Below are 16,387 nucleotides of genomic sequence, written 5' to 3'. Positions count from 1 at the left end.
ACCTCAGGTACTCAGAATCATTTTAATTCCTCTTACCGTCAAAACATAGTGTCAATACTGACATGAATTGGCATTAAAAATATTTGCGAAATCACCTGGAGAACAGCACTTTTTACTGATAGGAGGTCTCTTTAAAAGCAGTCTCTGTCAAAGATTCAATTTGAACTCTTTCTTGGCTTTGAATTTTACAGAGCAGCTTTTTTTTTTTTTTTTTTTTTCAACCTGACCTGCTTTGCATCATTCAAACCTATCAGTGGAGGAAAGAAGGTTTTCCTTTTTATCTGACCCTATGGGAGATGTTGTACATTCCCAGTGTGTGCTCTGTAATGGATGTGCAAGATGACACACAAGTGGATGACATCACTCATGGTGGGTGATTAACTACTTCCCTGGGACTCACGAAATGCACTCAAAAGACAATGGGAAGGAGGAGTGATGATTAGAACTTTCTTATATACCTCACCTGGGTGCATGTTTTTACCACTCTAGATAGATTTTAATTTTGGGGAAATATGAATGTACAAAATGGAAGAATATTAATATAAAAACCTTAGATTTGTTTTGGAGAAATATATAAACTTATAAATATACATATATTTGTAACATATTTCATGTGCTTTATAATTTATAACATGGGATATATAATATATAAATGTATGTATGTGTAACATATAAAACATATGCAATATGTAAGTATATTCACTTTATATCATATATATAGTGTTCTAGATCCCCAAGCAAATAAAAAAACCAGGAAAGAAATACTTTATTTTTTTTATAAGTGCCATATTCTTTGCTAAGTGGCAAATATAGATTACCTATGTGATTTTTATAAGTATATTGTAATAGTTGGAGAGTTGAAGTGATCCTCAAGCATTATTTACCCAGTAATTCATTTGTTAACACGTATTGACATTTGGCAAACACACAGGTTGTTTATTTTCTTGCTTTGCAAAGTCTTTGGGGGATAAATGACCTGTTGAACTGAAAAGTGAACATCCTTGAATTTCAACCTTTGAAAGCAATAGAATCTATTGACAGGAATGACTAGATTTTCTTTGTTGTTTGAAATCTAAAAGCTGGTCATTCCTTTTCTATTTTCCTAATGTTAGCAGGGGTGTGTATGTGTGTGTGCGCGCACGTGTGTGTGTGTGTGTGTGTGTGTGTGTGTGTGTGCTGGCAGCAGATCATTCAGTTGACCTTTTTCATAATCAACTACAGTAAGTGAGGTGTGCATGTATGTGTGTGTGCTTGCACTTCTGGTGTGATGGACGGTTTGCTTAAATATATGGGAAAAGTTAATCCCTCTGCCCCTGACCTTTGGCACAGGAACCTTGTGCTTCCAGTAGAAAGTGTAGTAAATGCCAAGTCCTTGGGGCAGAGGAAGTTTGCATTAATGTTTTCTGCACTGGAGCCTGAGCCATAGATTTTCTGTCAGGCATCCTTTCCACTGCTGATATGGAATAAGTTGAGCTGTATACAGAATACAGTGCCTGATGCCATCTGTTTTGACACCCCAAATATTTTAACCCCAGCCAGTGTATTAAAGGAGAAAGCCTCCCACTCTCTATCATGCATGTAATTACCATGTAGTATGGGAGGTAGAAAAAGTCATGCAGTTTAATATGATTGTCAAAGGGTCAGTTGTCATGTTAATTATCAAGGTCTGAGTGATTATAATATGACACGAAGAGGGAGGAGGCTGTGTATAGTACATACTAACCTTGTAAATACATTTAACTCTTGATCTTCTTGGAAATCTAGGGCTGTGGTACTAGCACAACGCAGGCATACGACTCTGCATATGCCAGTCTCTCTGTCTGAAATGTTTGGGGAATACAGGTTGCAAACTGAGTGAAGCAGCTTTGGAGGAAAGACCCCGCTTTAGGAGATTAAAAAGTTGTCCAGTGCGGCAACCTGGATTTAGCAGTTTAGAAGTAATCCTTGACGCCTCTGTCTCCACACTGCTTCCTCCAAAGAGACGTAAGTCCCGTTGATTCTAACACTTAAATATCATCCAAATCTATCCCTTCCTCTCTATTTGCATTTTCATTGTCTGTCTTGGGTTCCCCTCATTTCTTGCCTAGATTATTTGCCAGATTACTAGAAGCTGCACAGCTTCCAGTTTTAGGTTCTCGAATCCATTCTTCAGTGTGATTTTTTTTAAAAATGCAAATCTACCAAGTCCCTCTGAACTGAGTGTTCTTCTCAGATACCCCATGCTCCCCTGTGCCCCTTCTGTCATTCTATGTATTGCTCTCTCTACATTTCCTACGTTTGTGCCTGTAAGTCATCCTTTAAACCCCAGGATACATATCACCTCCTCACTGTAAGCCTTTATTGGTCTGATTTAAGAGCCTTCTTTGGGCTCCCTTGGTGTCATGTGCTTGTTTTGGTTATGGTTCTTTTCCTGATTTATTAGAGTTGTCTTTTGAGAGTTGTCTTTACAGCTCCTGCCTTCTAGAGCATAAGGACTTGAGGGCAGGGACCATGATATTTTGTTTTGTATCCCAGAGCCTGGCATAGAGTAAGTGCTAAATGAGAGTTTCTTCAATAAGATAATAAAAGGACATGACTTTTAGATAATAGAATAATATATGACAAGTAATAGTCCTGGAAGATGGTCAGTAAAAGAGAGTGTTTATGTAGGAGGTGGTTGGTGACACACATTTGTTCTAACAGATCTCCCTGAGCCTCTCTCACTGCTCACCTATACCAGTCTTGGCGTGATCACTCTCAAATGACTAGGAATAAATAGTCTAAATCCTTGCACGCCACCTCTTGATTTAATTATAATCTTTGGTGTTGGGAAAGGGAGGCTCTTCTTCCTTCCTCCTCTGGTTTCTTATGCTTCCCCTTGGAGCAAGAAAGAGTTGCTGATTGATGAGTTTGGGAGTGGAATTAAGCATGCACAGTTCATCTCCTTGCCCTCCTTTTTCTTCTGGAGCATAGCTATACCAGGGGCATGCATTCTATTTTGCTACTCTTTGTCCTAAAGCCTGTGGTGGTCTGATGCTGCCTATGACTGGATGGGCAAAAGTGTCTAAATCTGATGTCCAATAATAGGAATCCCAATTTGTTAAATATGTAAACCACATTCTTCAATAATAGATTTATCAATATAAAAGATATGTTGCTATCCCAACTGTCAAACTCTTCTGTTCTATTTTGTATTTGTTTCACATCTCAGGTGGAGGACTTATTTATTTATTTATTTATTGGCTGAGTTGGGTCTTCGTTGCTGTGTGTGGGCTTTCTCTGGTTGCGGTGCGCGGGCTTCTCACTGCGGTGGCTTCTCTTGTTGCGGAGCTCAGGCTCTAGGCACACGGGCTTCAATACTTGTGGCTCGCGGGCTCTAGAGCGCAGGCTCAGTGGTTGTGGTGCACGGGCTTAGTTGTTCCGCGGCATGTGGGATCTTCCCGGACCAGGGCTTGAACCCTTGTTCCCTGCACTGGCAGGTGGATTCTTAACCACTGCGCCACCAGGGAAGCCCTGGAGGACTGTTTTTATTGGGTAAACTCATAGATGAACACATAGAATTTGAGAGCTAGAAAGAATCTTAGCTCTACTCTAAATATATATTAAACTTTGAGAAGTTCATTTCTGCTTACTAAAGAACAGTGATTCACTTAAAGTTATGTAGAGTCAGCCATCATTGTAAAAATTAATTAGACTCATTTCTGAACAATTATCATTTTGGGATGTGAGCTGTGGTAGGATTTAAGAGCAAGACTGAAACAAGGAAGCCACAACCAGGTAAGCAGAAAGGTTAGTACTAGCCATGAGTGGTTGAATGCCGAAGTAAAGAGTGAGGATGTCTATGTGTGTGGGGAGGGTAAGGTGAGAACAAACATGGAGATAAAGTAGGTTGTGGAGGTCAATAATCCAACAAAGAAAACTTAGCAGTTCAGAAATCCAGGGGAGGATCTTGGACAAAAGGCTGTACCAGTATCAAGAAGCATAGAACTTTAGGATTGGAAGATACCATATGTCATTGAGTCTATCCACACATTCATTATTTAAATCATGCCCCCAATATTATCACTCTACAATGTCAGTTCCACGTAGTATCTGTCTATTTCCAGAGACAAAACTCTCACTATGTATTAACTTATTGCATCTTCACTATGTCCATTCTGTTTTGGATATCTATAACTGTTCTGCTTTGAGTGAAATCTATTTCTCTTAATTAATCTCTTACTGTGATATCTTATGAACTTTGTTATAACTAAGGTAGGGGATTTTATTGTTGAAAGGGACATGGAATAATCTTTTCTTCTGCCATAGTTCCTAGAAGGAGAAATACTCTCCTAAATATAGATAGCATGGTTTTATTGTCCCATAGTAGGGGTGGCCTTAAAAGGGAATAGGTTCTGGTATCTGCCTCTTGATGGAAAAATATGGCTCCATATTTACTGGGTTAAGATCATTGTCTTTGGCAGACATTCACCAGTTTGCTTGGTCAATATCAATGAACAAGTTAAGTCCTTCAGTCACCTGGGGGTCACTTTTGCAGTTGACTTATCCTGGCAGGTGCCATGGTGTGTATTTTGTTTAGAGCCAGCTGTTCTGTTGGAGCATAATGGAGCCATTCCTGCCACAGTAGGTGACTGATAATACATATGAGAAAGTATTTCAGACCAAAATAAAAATGTCCATCTATCTCATGGTCTTGGTGGATACTCCTGAGACTGTATCAAGCACTTTTTAAACGCTTGGCTCGAACTGCCCAAAGCTGAGAAAAATTCTTGCAAAAACATTTAACAGATATGCTCTTTCTATCTGCTATGATGGAAAACTGGAATGGCCTTTCATTCCAGAGGGAATAATTGGTTAAATGACTCAATATTTTTAAAAGGAAGGATAGTAGCCATACTATCTTCTTATTTTAAAAGAAATGTAAATTTTGTTCATCTCACCCAATCTCTTTAAATGTGTCTGCCTTACTTACTCAAACAAATGGTGGTGGCATGCAAAATGGCAGCCATGTTTTAGGTTCTACAGCTTTGATGTTCATCTCTGCTATCTCCTTGTCATAATTTACGACAGATTTCTTCCTCTTGCTCTCATCCTTTCTGTATTACTGATCCATTCTGGGGCTGTGTTGGGCCTCATTCTTCTGTCCCGTTTTGGACAAGTTTTTGCTTTAGCTCTCTGACTCCAGGATCATTCTGGTATTTGGCCTCTGGTTCTCTGGATTAGAATCACCACTTACAAGGCACATGTCCACTTACTGCCCTTGCCAGAGAGAAGAATTTGACAGATATGACCTGAATCTATCACAGAATGCCAACACTCCTGGCTTGGGAATTCTTCCTTTCTTACCAAATGCATTCTTGAAAGGACTGATATATAGGGATGTTGTATAAGGATTATACTATTATGTACTTCTATTATTTATTATACTACTATATATGTATTACTTTCATTTCCCTTAGATTATATTAAACCATTAGGTGTCTATACACTTGGATTATTTATCTTAGCCTCTTACAAAGGCACCTTGAAGGAGTTATGCTTTGAGGTTATGCCCTCAGCTGTGACTGAGGCCCGCTATAAGAAACAGCTTATTTTGGACTTGTTTTGAAAAACATTGAAGAACTTGTCCATTACATCACTTATTATTTCATGTATAAAGCTTCAGAAATACATGTCTTTTAGAATTTAACAGAGGAAAATGTCATCTCTTTCCATGAATGTTTTCCCCTTTCTATAATGAGAAATTCATATTTCCAATAACGTAACTCAATATATTCTCATTTATTTGCCCTGGATGCCAGGAAGCTCAGGGCAAAATGTAATGGTTAAATATAGCATTTAATACTTTAGTTAGTACAAATACATTTTTCCTTTATCTGAGTTTTCTATTTGTATCTTATTAAGTTGTTTTGTGTATATATGTGTGTTTGTATGCCAATAATCTCAAATCTATTTTTGAAAGAGTCAATATTATATAGACTTATAATATCGTCCCTGAACAACTGTCTTTCTTACTTGGGTAAGCTGTGGTAAAGTCTTTAGGGACCTACTTTTGGAATTTCTACAGCATCCTTAAGGGATTCCGTGTATCAGCCCTATTCTGAATCCTTGGATACTTACAAAAACACATGGCATGCCACTAGATGCTATAAGTCACGTCTAAACTAAACCAAACCCAAACCAGCCACCTTCCTCAGTTGTCTTTCCATATTGTTGAGGAAGTATCTTCTGTAAAGAGTGGGACTTTAAGGACAAATAATAAGTTTACAGAGACTGTCAGAGGCTAGCAAAGGTACACATTGGGCACCCAGAGAAGGTCTGGATTCCACTTCATCTGGGATCCAAAATATGGATAGATCTGAATACATGATGTGGAGATTTGAGGGCAATGGTGTGCTGATAAACTAGCTACCCCTCCCTCTTCTGCCAAGTTATGATTTGTAGTGTTTTCCGATTTCCATGGTATAAATACTTCTTCCAACGTGGCCAATTTCAAGCTATTTATGATTTAACAACTGGCTTGAAAAAAATTCCTAAATATTTAAAAATTGGCTGTGTTGAGCCCGTTTGAGCTAGATCTTGCATACCACTGGAAAAAGGCTTTACCACATGTGATATTATGAGCAAAGGCTCAGATTTGTGAGGTCCCAGTAAGGGACAGAAAACAGTCCCAACTGGCTGCATCAGGAGGTTCATGTTGGGAGATGATGATGACAAGAGTCAAGAGATAAATTGAGGCAGAGTTTGGAGAGTATTCAGTTGGACATACTGTACCAACTGTGGGGAGCTCTTGAGTTTTTTGAAATAGATAAGTGACAGGATAAAATTAATATTTCAGGAGGATTGACCTGTTATTAGTTATATGTTGGGTAGCTTTAGGGGAGTAGATGGGAGCAGAGAAGGTAGTAATGACCTTTTTGAAAAGCTGTAGGTGTGAAGTGATAGAGAACTAGATTTAGAGGAGAAACAGCTAGTGTGAGAAGGAAAGGATGGTGGAAGGCAGGACAGTGGAGGCAGTGAGGACAGTGCATCTCTGTTCCACATAGAATCCGCTGGGTTAGTTTGAAAGCTTGTACTGCAGCCAACTCAGGGATCATTTAGTCATTTGTTTGGGGATTGATATTAGCTGTTACTGAAACCTTCACTAGGGTTGTGGTGAGTACACCTGTGCATCATCTTTCCATGTGGTTGCTTGGCTTCATTACAGCGTAATGGCTGGGTTCCAAAAGCAAGCATCCCAAGAAATGGCCAGGTAAAAACCACATTGTTTTCTATCACCAACCCTTAAAAGTCATGTGATGTTCCTTTTGCTACATTCTATTTGTTCAGTCAGTCACAAAAGCACATCCAGTTTCAATAGGAAGGGAAATAAGAGTCCATCTCTTGATGGGGAAATAGCAAATTTCTGAAAGACCATATGAGAGTGGAACAAAAGGGTTTCCCAAGAGGTGATTGCTATTATTCTTATTAAATGGGTTTAAATGTCTCCAAGTAAACTAGTTCCCTTCAAAACCTGATGAATATTTTCAGTAAATGCCTGGTGTGGGTTAAGTAACGACCAGGAAATAGTAGTTATATAGCTCTTGTCAAGCGAGTGGTATGATTAATGTGTAGTACTATTGCATGAGACGGAAGATAATAGCATTCTCTGAGAAGGGAGAACAAGGTCTTACTTGTATGATGAGCTTGTTTTTGGATTAATTAACTGGGGAAAAGTAACATAATAAATTGCAAACTCTTATTGAAAGCTTATCATGCAATAGATTCAGTAAATCATCTTTATCCATTATCTCATTTAATCCTCACAAATAAATCTAAGAGGTAAGTATTATTAGCCCCATTCACAAAGGATAAAACTGAGGTTCAGAGAAGTAAGATAATTTGCCTGGGGTCACACTGTTAAATAATGAAAGCTGGATTCAGTCCCAGGCCTGTATTCTTAACTGTTACATTCTACTTCCTCTCTGTGAAGTTGGGAGAAAACTGGAATAGAAATAGAGTCTTCATTTTGACTGCAAAGAAATATGTCTAGGGGTGGGATTAATGCTGTACATGAAATGATACTTTAAATGTGGAGGTGGACTGGGATTCAGAAAGTGATGGAGTGATGCATGTGCCCTGGAAACTTTGCAGTCCCTTGAATTAAAATGCAGGTCTCAAGTTACAATAGGAGTGTGGTAAGGCCAGAGAACCTTGATGCATGCTTGCACAGGAGTATAACCATTTTCACACATGTTTAGCACAAACAATATTAGATGTCAAATGTATGTTTATATATCTGCTTCACCCACTAGGCTCTGAGCTCTTGGCAACATGCATATAACACTTAGTAGGTAGTCAATATATGTCTGTAAAATTAAATAGAAAGGAATTGCACTTTATTCATCTTTTGCTCTATAATTTATTTACATTTTGTTTTCTCTAATTTTTGTTTGTAAAGTTTCTTCAAAGTTTTAGTGTGTTTTAGTGATTCTAAGTGAACCCAAAGTATGAGATCTCTCTGTTTTATCACTCTTAGTCCAGTGCATAAAAGAAAGAAAACCATGCCTTATCATTCTTAGTCCAGTGCGTAAAAGAAAGAAAAGCACGTCCTTGAATGCCCCTTTCCTGGTTGCAATAATCCTGGTGGAGAACGCTAAGAGGAAGGGGAATCACAGGAGAATGGAGGCAATAGTCTCTTACAGTCCCTAGAGAGAGTCATAATCCTTGTCTACAATCCTATGTAGATATCCCTCTGCAATAAGAATTTGGAAAGAAGTGTTCAGTCATTCATCTGGACAGTTAGAAAACTGTTAAAAGCTTTATGACTTTATGTTCTTTAAAGTAACCAATCTATCATCTTGTTGTGAAATTTTATTTGTTCTGACATTTTGACATTTATGTGATTAACACCTCTGGTAATGGTTGAAATTAAACATAGACTAAAAGGACTCAGGCCAAACAAGGATGGGTGTCCTCTAATTTTCCTGGAGATTAATCTCTTCCTCTCTAATATATAAAAGTAAACTTTTTCTTGGTTTGATTTTGCCTCCCAAGGTCTTTTCTAAGTTATAATTAGAGATGAAAATTAAGATATCAATGAAAAAATACACTCTGATTTATCACTTCCGACAGAGGAGGTCTTTCCCCCAGGCTGCCTCCCAGTTCCTTATTTTAAAGGAATCAGCAGGTGAGGGTGACTATTTCTCAACTAGTGGCAGCTTGTGAGAGAAGAATTATATTCAGGAAAATATGTGAGATTAAAGCATATCAGAAAAGAGGCATCATATCAAATCATGATATTACTCAAATCAGCTCACTACCCAGTTTCAAGGTTGGAGTTTTAACACCTTATGCTTCTTATAGACAGATGACATAAACCTCCTAACAAGATTTCACTTAAAGATGGCATCTTCCTTTGAGATAACACAGTGACTAGCATTTAATAAGCATTTACAAGTCAAGTGCCTGATAGACTATGTATTTATACAACTTTTAATCCTCACAATTCTCTTGTGTAGGTATTATTGTATCTATTTTGTAGAGGAGGAAATTGAGGCTGAGAGAGGTTCAGTGCCTTGCCCAGGGACATGTAAAACATAAATAGAAGAACCATAAATGTAATGTGGGTGTCCTAAACTAATGCTTCTGAAACTTTTTCTTTCTTTCGTCCCAAAAGATTCTAATGCCCCCATGCCCACATCTCTTTCTCTGCTTAGTTATGAAATACTCCTCCTTATTTCTATTATCCTAGAGGATTGTTTCTGGCCAGCTTTCTTCCTCCCTCCCAACCTTCCTTCCTTCTTTCCTCCATTCCTCCCTTCCTTCCTTCCTCCCTTCCTTTCGTCCTCCCTCCCTCCTTCCCTCTCTCCCTCCCTCCCTCACTTCCTTCCTTCCTTCCTTCCATCCTTCCTTCCTTCCTTCCGTCTCTCCCTCCCTCCCTTCCCTCCTCCCTCGGTCCCTCCTCATTTTCTTTCTTATCAGGAAACCAATAATTTTTCTTTCAATTTTCAATATTGAAAAATGTATTTTACCCATATTTTATTAAATCTATGATGGCATTGATTGAAAGACACAAGATTGGACTATGTTCTACTAAGGAAAAAAAAAATGCTATCGACTAAATTATGACATAATGCCTTAAAGATGGTCCTGCATGGCGCATGATTCATTTACATCAGCCACTCATTGTCTTTCATCAGTGTCAAGGGATTTAGCAGTTTATTTTGTTTTCAGTTCCTCTGCTTGGCAAGGGATAGCTAATCCCTTTTGTATGTATCTTAATAACAAAACCCAATACAACCTCATCTACTTCTGGGTATTTTCTTTTCTTAGGTCTATAAACGCATGGTTATTGTTTGTAAGAAAATATGGGGCTCAAGTCATTCCTGATATGTTGACTATTTGCTTCACTAAATCAAATTTATTCCCCACTGCTCTATTTCTGTATATTTCTGTATATGTAATAACTTCTGCTTCAGTGCTGAATCATAGTGTAATCCTATAGGAGACATTTTAAATGGCAGTTAAACTGAACACTTGTAGCACCAAAAATACTCAAAACTCAATGGAAACGATGACAATGTGAATAAATTTAATCAAGGCAGTGACAACCACATCAAAACTGTCATCTGGCCAGCAGTGGCTACAACATGCCACTGAGACTCAATTTCAGAGATATTAAAAGGTGAAAAACTGTACTTAGAATCAGTGAAATAAAGAAATATTGAATATGCTTTTTGTTAGCCTCTGTTTTCTGCTTCTCAGATCCTGATCAGGTCCCAGCTCTTTTATTCTTGAGGCATCGCTTCTCCCATACTTCTCATCCTGCAGAAAAATATTGTGCACTGTGCCTCTCTCCACTATGATGGATTCCTTCCTCTACTCTAGGCAGTATTTTATCATTTACCCCAAGACCTGTTATAAATGTTCAGAAAATTAAATTTTTCTTTTTCCTCTTAGGGAGGAAAAAAAACCCAACTACATTTCCAACTTGGGGCAGTGTATATTCCCCATTTCCATTGTACTGTGGTGATATGTAACTCTTTGCTGATAGACGTGGTGAGCATAAAGGAATTTAATTCACATTTAACTCTGCACTAAACTTTTAAAAGAACTGTATAATTTGTATGTAAGAATTATTTTCCATTGTTAAATATTTTGGAAACATTTTGTATGTAACTAATGAACACTTCCTTTGTGCTATGAGAAAAGTACCGATATAGTAGTTGATTTTTGATTTTTATTACACATTCATTTTTTCTTTTTTCCTGTATTCTTCATAATTTTTTCAGTTTCTTGAAATGTAATTTGTATAATACCTGCTTACTGTACTAATCCAAACAATATATAGTCAGAAGTGAAATTGATAGTTTCTTACTTTCCCTTTCTAATCCCATTCTCTAATGTAACCACTGTAATCTATTTCCTTTATTAATAGAAACAAATATATATCTGTGTGTGTATATATATATACATATATATATATGTATATGTATATATATATGAAACATGAGTCCCTAACATGGAGCTGCTATTCTTGCGTAATAGAATATTGTGGGGCTATTTCTAAGTTAATGCATAATGATCTACATTTTTCTTTTAATAGCTGCTTAGTGTTTCGTAGTATTAATATATCATGATTTAGGCAAACATTTCCCTGCATATGGGCATTCTAGTTGCTTACAGAGATTGTTATAAACCTTTTAGAGTTATTTTTGGGTAAGGATTTGAGGATATTAGACATTGCTGATTTTTTCTTTTTCTTTTTTTTCCCCCATCAGCTAGAATCCCAGAAATGAAAATACTCAGGGTATATACATATTAAAAATTTAATATCACTATTTAAATTTGTCACAGTATAAAAATATACACTTTAACCAGTAATCAATGAGTGTGCAAGTTCTAGGTTTTCATTAGCATGGAATGTTATAGGATTTTTACATTGTCATCCAACAGGCAAAATTTGGTATCTTGTTTTAATTTGCATATTTCACCACTATTGAGGTGGTATATTTTCATTGTTTATTGATCATTTGAATTTCCTCTTTTGTGGTTTGCCTACTCCTATATTTGATCCATTTCATTTATTTATTTATTTAATAAGCAGCTCTTTATTGAAGACATGACCAAAATATCACCAGCATTTAGAGTAGGTGGAAACTTGTTACGTTTCTGCTTTGGGACAAGGGATGAATTAACAACTATCCAACACTAATTTCCTTCCTAAGAGTTTCTAATTAGATAATGCCATATCATTAACTGATGGTAAGGAATTGGTATTTTGACCCATTTTAGATTGTCTTTTTCTTAATGATTTGAAAGAACTCTTTACATTCTTAATAACAACAAACGTGGAATGCTTACTATTTCAATTGACTTTGACTCTGAGTCCTTTATAAGTGTTAACACAATTAATTTGCACGACAACCTTATGAAGTAGGCACAATTTATAGGTAAGAAAACTAGGGCAGAGAAAGGTTAAATATCTGTTCTAGGTCACATAGCTAGTGAGTAGCAGAGCTGGTATTCAAATGAAGGCCAGTGCTATATGAAGTCATGTTCCAACTCCTGAACTATGGGCTGCTCAGCCAGAAGGATAGGTCACTGTGTGCTGAGCACAGAGACATGCTATTGCCGGGTTCATAGGAGTTGGTGGCATGCATTTTTCAGAGCATTTTGGAAAACAAATATTTTTGTCTAAAGTCGATAAGAATTATACTTCTCATGAAGAAAAAATAAAAACGATACCATTTCAAAGTAGAATCTTAATGGTATATATTGTTATTGAAAGTGAACAGTGGGAGATACTGAGAAAGCTGATAAGGCAGAAACTGAACAATGAAAGCAAAGGAGCAGAGGGGAAATTTTCTTAGTCACACCAGGCATTAAATGTCATAAATTCTTTAATGAAGTGGGATTAAAAAATAATATATGGACTACTTTGTAATTTGTAGTTTGTTTAAGTAAATTGTTTGTATGTAGTTTTCATTACATTAGCCACTCTTAATTAATCCCTTTGTGGTCTTTATAAAGTTCTTGGTTTAAGAAGACTAACATATCTCCCCCACCAAGGATTGTTACAATGGATAGATTTATGACTGTTATGACTTTTTTTTAACAAATTTAATTGTGCCAGAATTTTAACACATTTTTTTTCAATACCTCCATTTAGCTTCATTTTTGGAGCCCTCATATTGCCTGATTGCAACAATAAAAAATAATCTTAATTCAAGATAAACCCAGGCATCTTAGTGTTAAACTCATTTAATTAAGGATTTTCCCCTCTAACTTCTTTCCTTTTTCCAAGAATTGGTCTAAGTTTTACGGGCTTTGGATCATGGTATTTGGGAAAGATATTTGGTTCAGGGCCATTTTTCTTTTAAGTGGGTATACACAAGAAACTGCAATCCTCTTTGGTCCTTGGTCATGGCCAGACTTCCTAACTGGAATCTTCCAGGGCATCTCTTATAGGTTAAATTGTGTCTTCCAAAAAGATATGTTGAAGTCCTAACCTCCAGTACCTCAGTATGTGACCTTATTTGGAAATAGGGTAATTGTAGGTGTAATTAGTTAAGATGAAGTCATCCTGGAATAGGGCAAACCCCTAATCCAATATGACTAGTGAGTGTCTTTTTTTTTTTTTCTTTTATAAATTTATTTATTTATTTTTGGCTGTGTTGGGTCTTCGTTTCTGTGCGAGGGCTTTCTCTAGTTGCGGCGAGTGGGGGCCTCTCTTCATCGCGGTGCGTGGGCCTTTCATTGTCGCGGCCTCTCTTGTTGTGGAGCAAGGACTCCAGACGCGCAGGCTCAGTAGTTGTGGCTCACGGGCCTAGTTGCTCCGTGGCATGTGGGATCTTCCCAGACTAGGGCTCGAACCCGTGTCCCCTGCACTGGCAGGCAGATTCTCAACCACTGCGCCACCAGGGAAGCCCCAGTGAGTGTCTTCTTATACGTGAAGACAGGAGAGGAGAAGGCCTTGTGCCAATGGAGGCAAGAGATTGGAGTTATGCAGCTATAAGCCAAGGAATGCTAAGGATGGCTGATGACACCAGAAGCTAAGAGAAAGCCATGGAACAGATTCTCCCATAGAGCCTTTGAGAAAAGATAGCTCTGAGACGTCTTGATTTTGGACTTCTAGCTTCCAGAACTTGGAAGAAATAAATTTCTGTTGTTTTAAGCCATTAGGGCTATGGAACTTTGTTGTGGTAGCCTTAGGAAACGAATACAGCATCCAAACTCACGCCACTTCTGTGTTGTTTTCTTAGCCTACTGGTCCACTTGCATTCAGAGCTGTATCCACTCTACTCATTTGGGAAAATGTTTGGCTGTTTCCCATGCCCTGTCAAACTGCTCATCTGCCAGAGAACTTCATGTAGCTTCTCTATACTATTACAGGGACAGGTTGTCATGAATACTCTGTAGTGCTTGACAGCTTCCAGGACAACCACATAGGAAACCCCCTTGGGGTTTTGGGATTCAGAAATAGAGAGTATGTAAGCTATAATTCTCCTGTGCCTTGGAGCTCACCTAGGAGTGAGGACATGAGGCAGGATCTCATGCACGATTCCTACCCCAGTATGCCCTTGTATTGCTCTTCTTTCTAAGCCTTCCCTATCCCTACTTACAATTTCTACCCAACTCTTAATTTTTCTACAGTCTCAAATTCCTGGGATTTCTACCTAGTCTGGGTAAACAGATAATAATTGCCACTACAACTTGGGTCTATCATTATCCATCCTTGAATTTTCTGTCTGATATCTAGTAGGAGTAAAAATCCAGAATTTGCCATCTTTGTTCTCTGGGTCTTTTATGACATGCTTTCTTTAGACAATGGGGAACTCTAGTCTTGTGGGTTTTATTTATTTATTTATTTATTTTTGGCTGCGTTGGGTCTTCTTTGCTGTGCAGAGGCTTTCTCTAGTTACGGCGAGCGGGAGTTACTCTTCATTGCGGAGCGTGGGCTTCCCATTGCAGTGGCTTCTCTTGTTGAGGAGCACAGGCTCTAGGCACGTGGGCTCAGTAGTTGTGGCTCGTGGGCTCTAGAGTGCAGGCTCAGTAGTTGTGGCACACGAGCTTAGTTGCTCTGAGGCATAAGGAATCTTCCTGGACCAGGGCCCAAACCCATGTCCCCTGCATTGGCAGGCAGATTCTTCACCACTGCGCCACCAGGGAAGCCCTAGTCTTGTGGTTTGAATGGAAGTGAGTCACCATTAAAGGAAAAATACAGATGCATAAGACCTGAAACTATAAAACTCCTTGAAGAAAACATACGGGGAAAGCTTCTTGACAATGATTTTATAGAAATGACGCCAAAAGCACAGGCAACAAAAACAAAACTAAACAAGTGGGACTACATCAAAGTAAAAATCTTCTGCACAGCAAAGGAAATGATTAGCAGAATGAAAGGGCAACCCATGGGATGGGAGAAAATATTGTCAAACCATATATCTGATAAAGGTTAATATCCAAAATATATAAGGAATTCCTACATCTCAATAACAAAAAAACACACAAAGTTGAAAACCAAAACTGATATCTCGGTTAAAAAATGGGCTAAGGATTGAACAGATATTTCTCCAAAGTAGTTATGCGAATGGTCAACAGGTATATGAAAAAAGTCTCAATGTTACTAATCATCAGGGAAATACAAATCAAAACCACAGTGACGTTATCACTTCACACCTGTCAGGATGGTTATTATAGATATATAAAAAACCCAAAAGATAACAAATGTTGGCTAGGATGTGCACTGTTGGTGGGAATGTAAATTGATGCAACCATTATGGAAAACTGTATGAAGTTCCCTCAAAAAATTAAAAATAGAACTACCATATGTTCTATCAATCCCACTTCCGGGTATTTATGCAAAATAAATGAAATCAGGATTTTGAAGAGATATTAGCACTTTCATTTTCATTGCAGCATTATTCACAATAGCCAAGATGTGGAAACAACCTAAGTGTTCACCAATGGATAAATGAATAAAGAAAATGTGATATACAATGGAATATTAATCAACCATGAAAAGAAGGAAATTCTGTCATTTGGGACAACATGTATGGACCTTGAGGGCAGAAGCACCGGCTGCTAGTGGTGATGGGAGCTGGGGAGAAGGGTAGAGAGATAGACATGTGTCAGATAGTGAAGGTACTTTTATCTCTGTTAAGAAATTTTAACTTCATTCCATGGGTGAGAGGAAGATGTTGCAGCGTTTTAAGTAGGCAAATGATTGATTAGATTGTTAATTAGATTGATTAGATTTTAAAACATTGGGTCTGGTTTTACTGAGAGATTGCATTGAAATGATAACAGAAGACTCTGAGAGAAGTTAGAATCATGCAATTGAGAGATGATAGTATTCTGAAGTCATGCAGATGATGAAGTTAACATCTCTAAGAGAGATAGAGAGTAGTGAATATCTAGTGTT

The sequence above is a fragment of the Balaenoptera ricei genome, chromosome 6 (genome assembly GCF_028023285.1).
Source record: "Balaenoptera ricei isolate mBalRic1 chromosome 6, mBalRic1.hap2, whole genome shotgun sequence".
NCBI classification, from domain to species: Eukaryota; Metazoa; Chordata; class Mammalia; order Artiodactyla; family Balaenopteridae; genus Balaenoptera; species Balaenoptera ricei.
The sequence above is the reverse complement of the archived record's forward strand: the minus strand, read 5'-3'. Positions refer to the sequence as shown.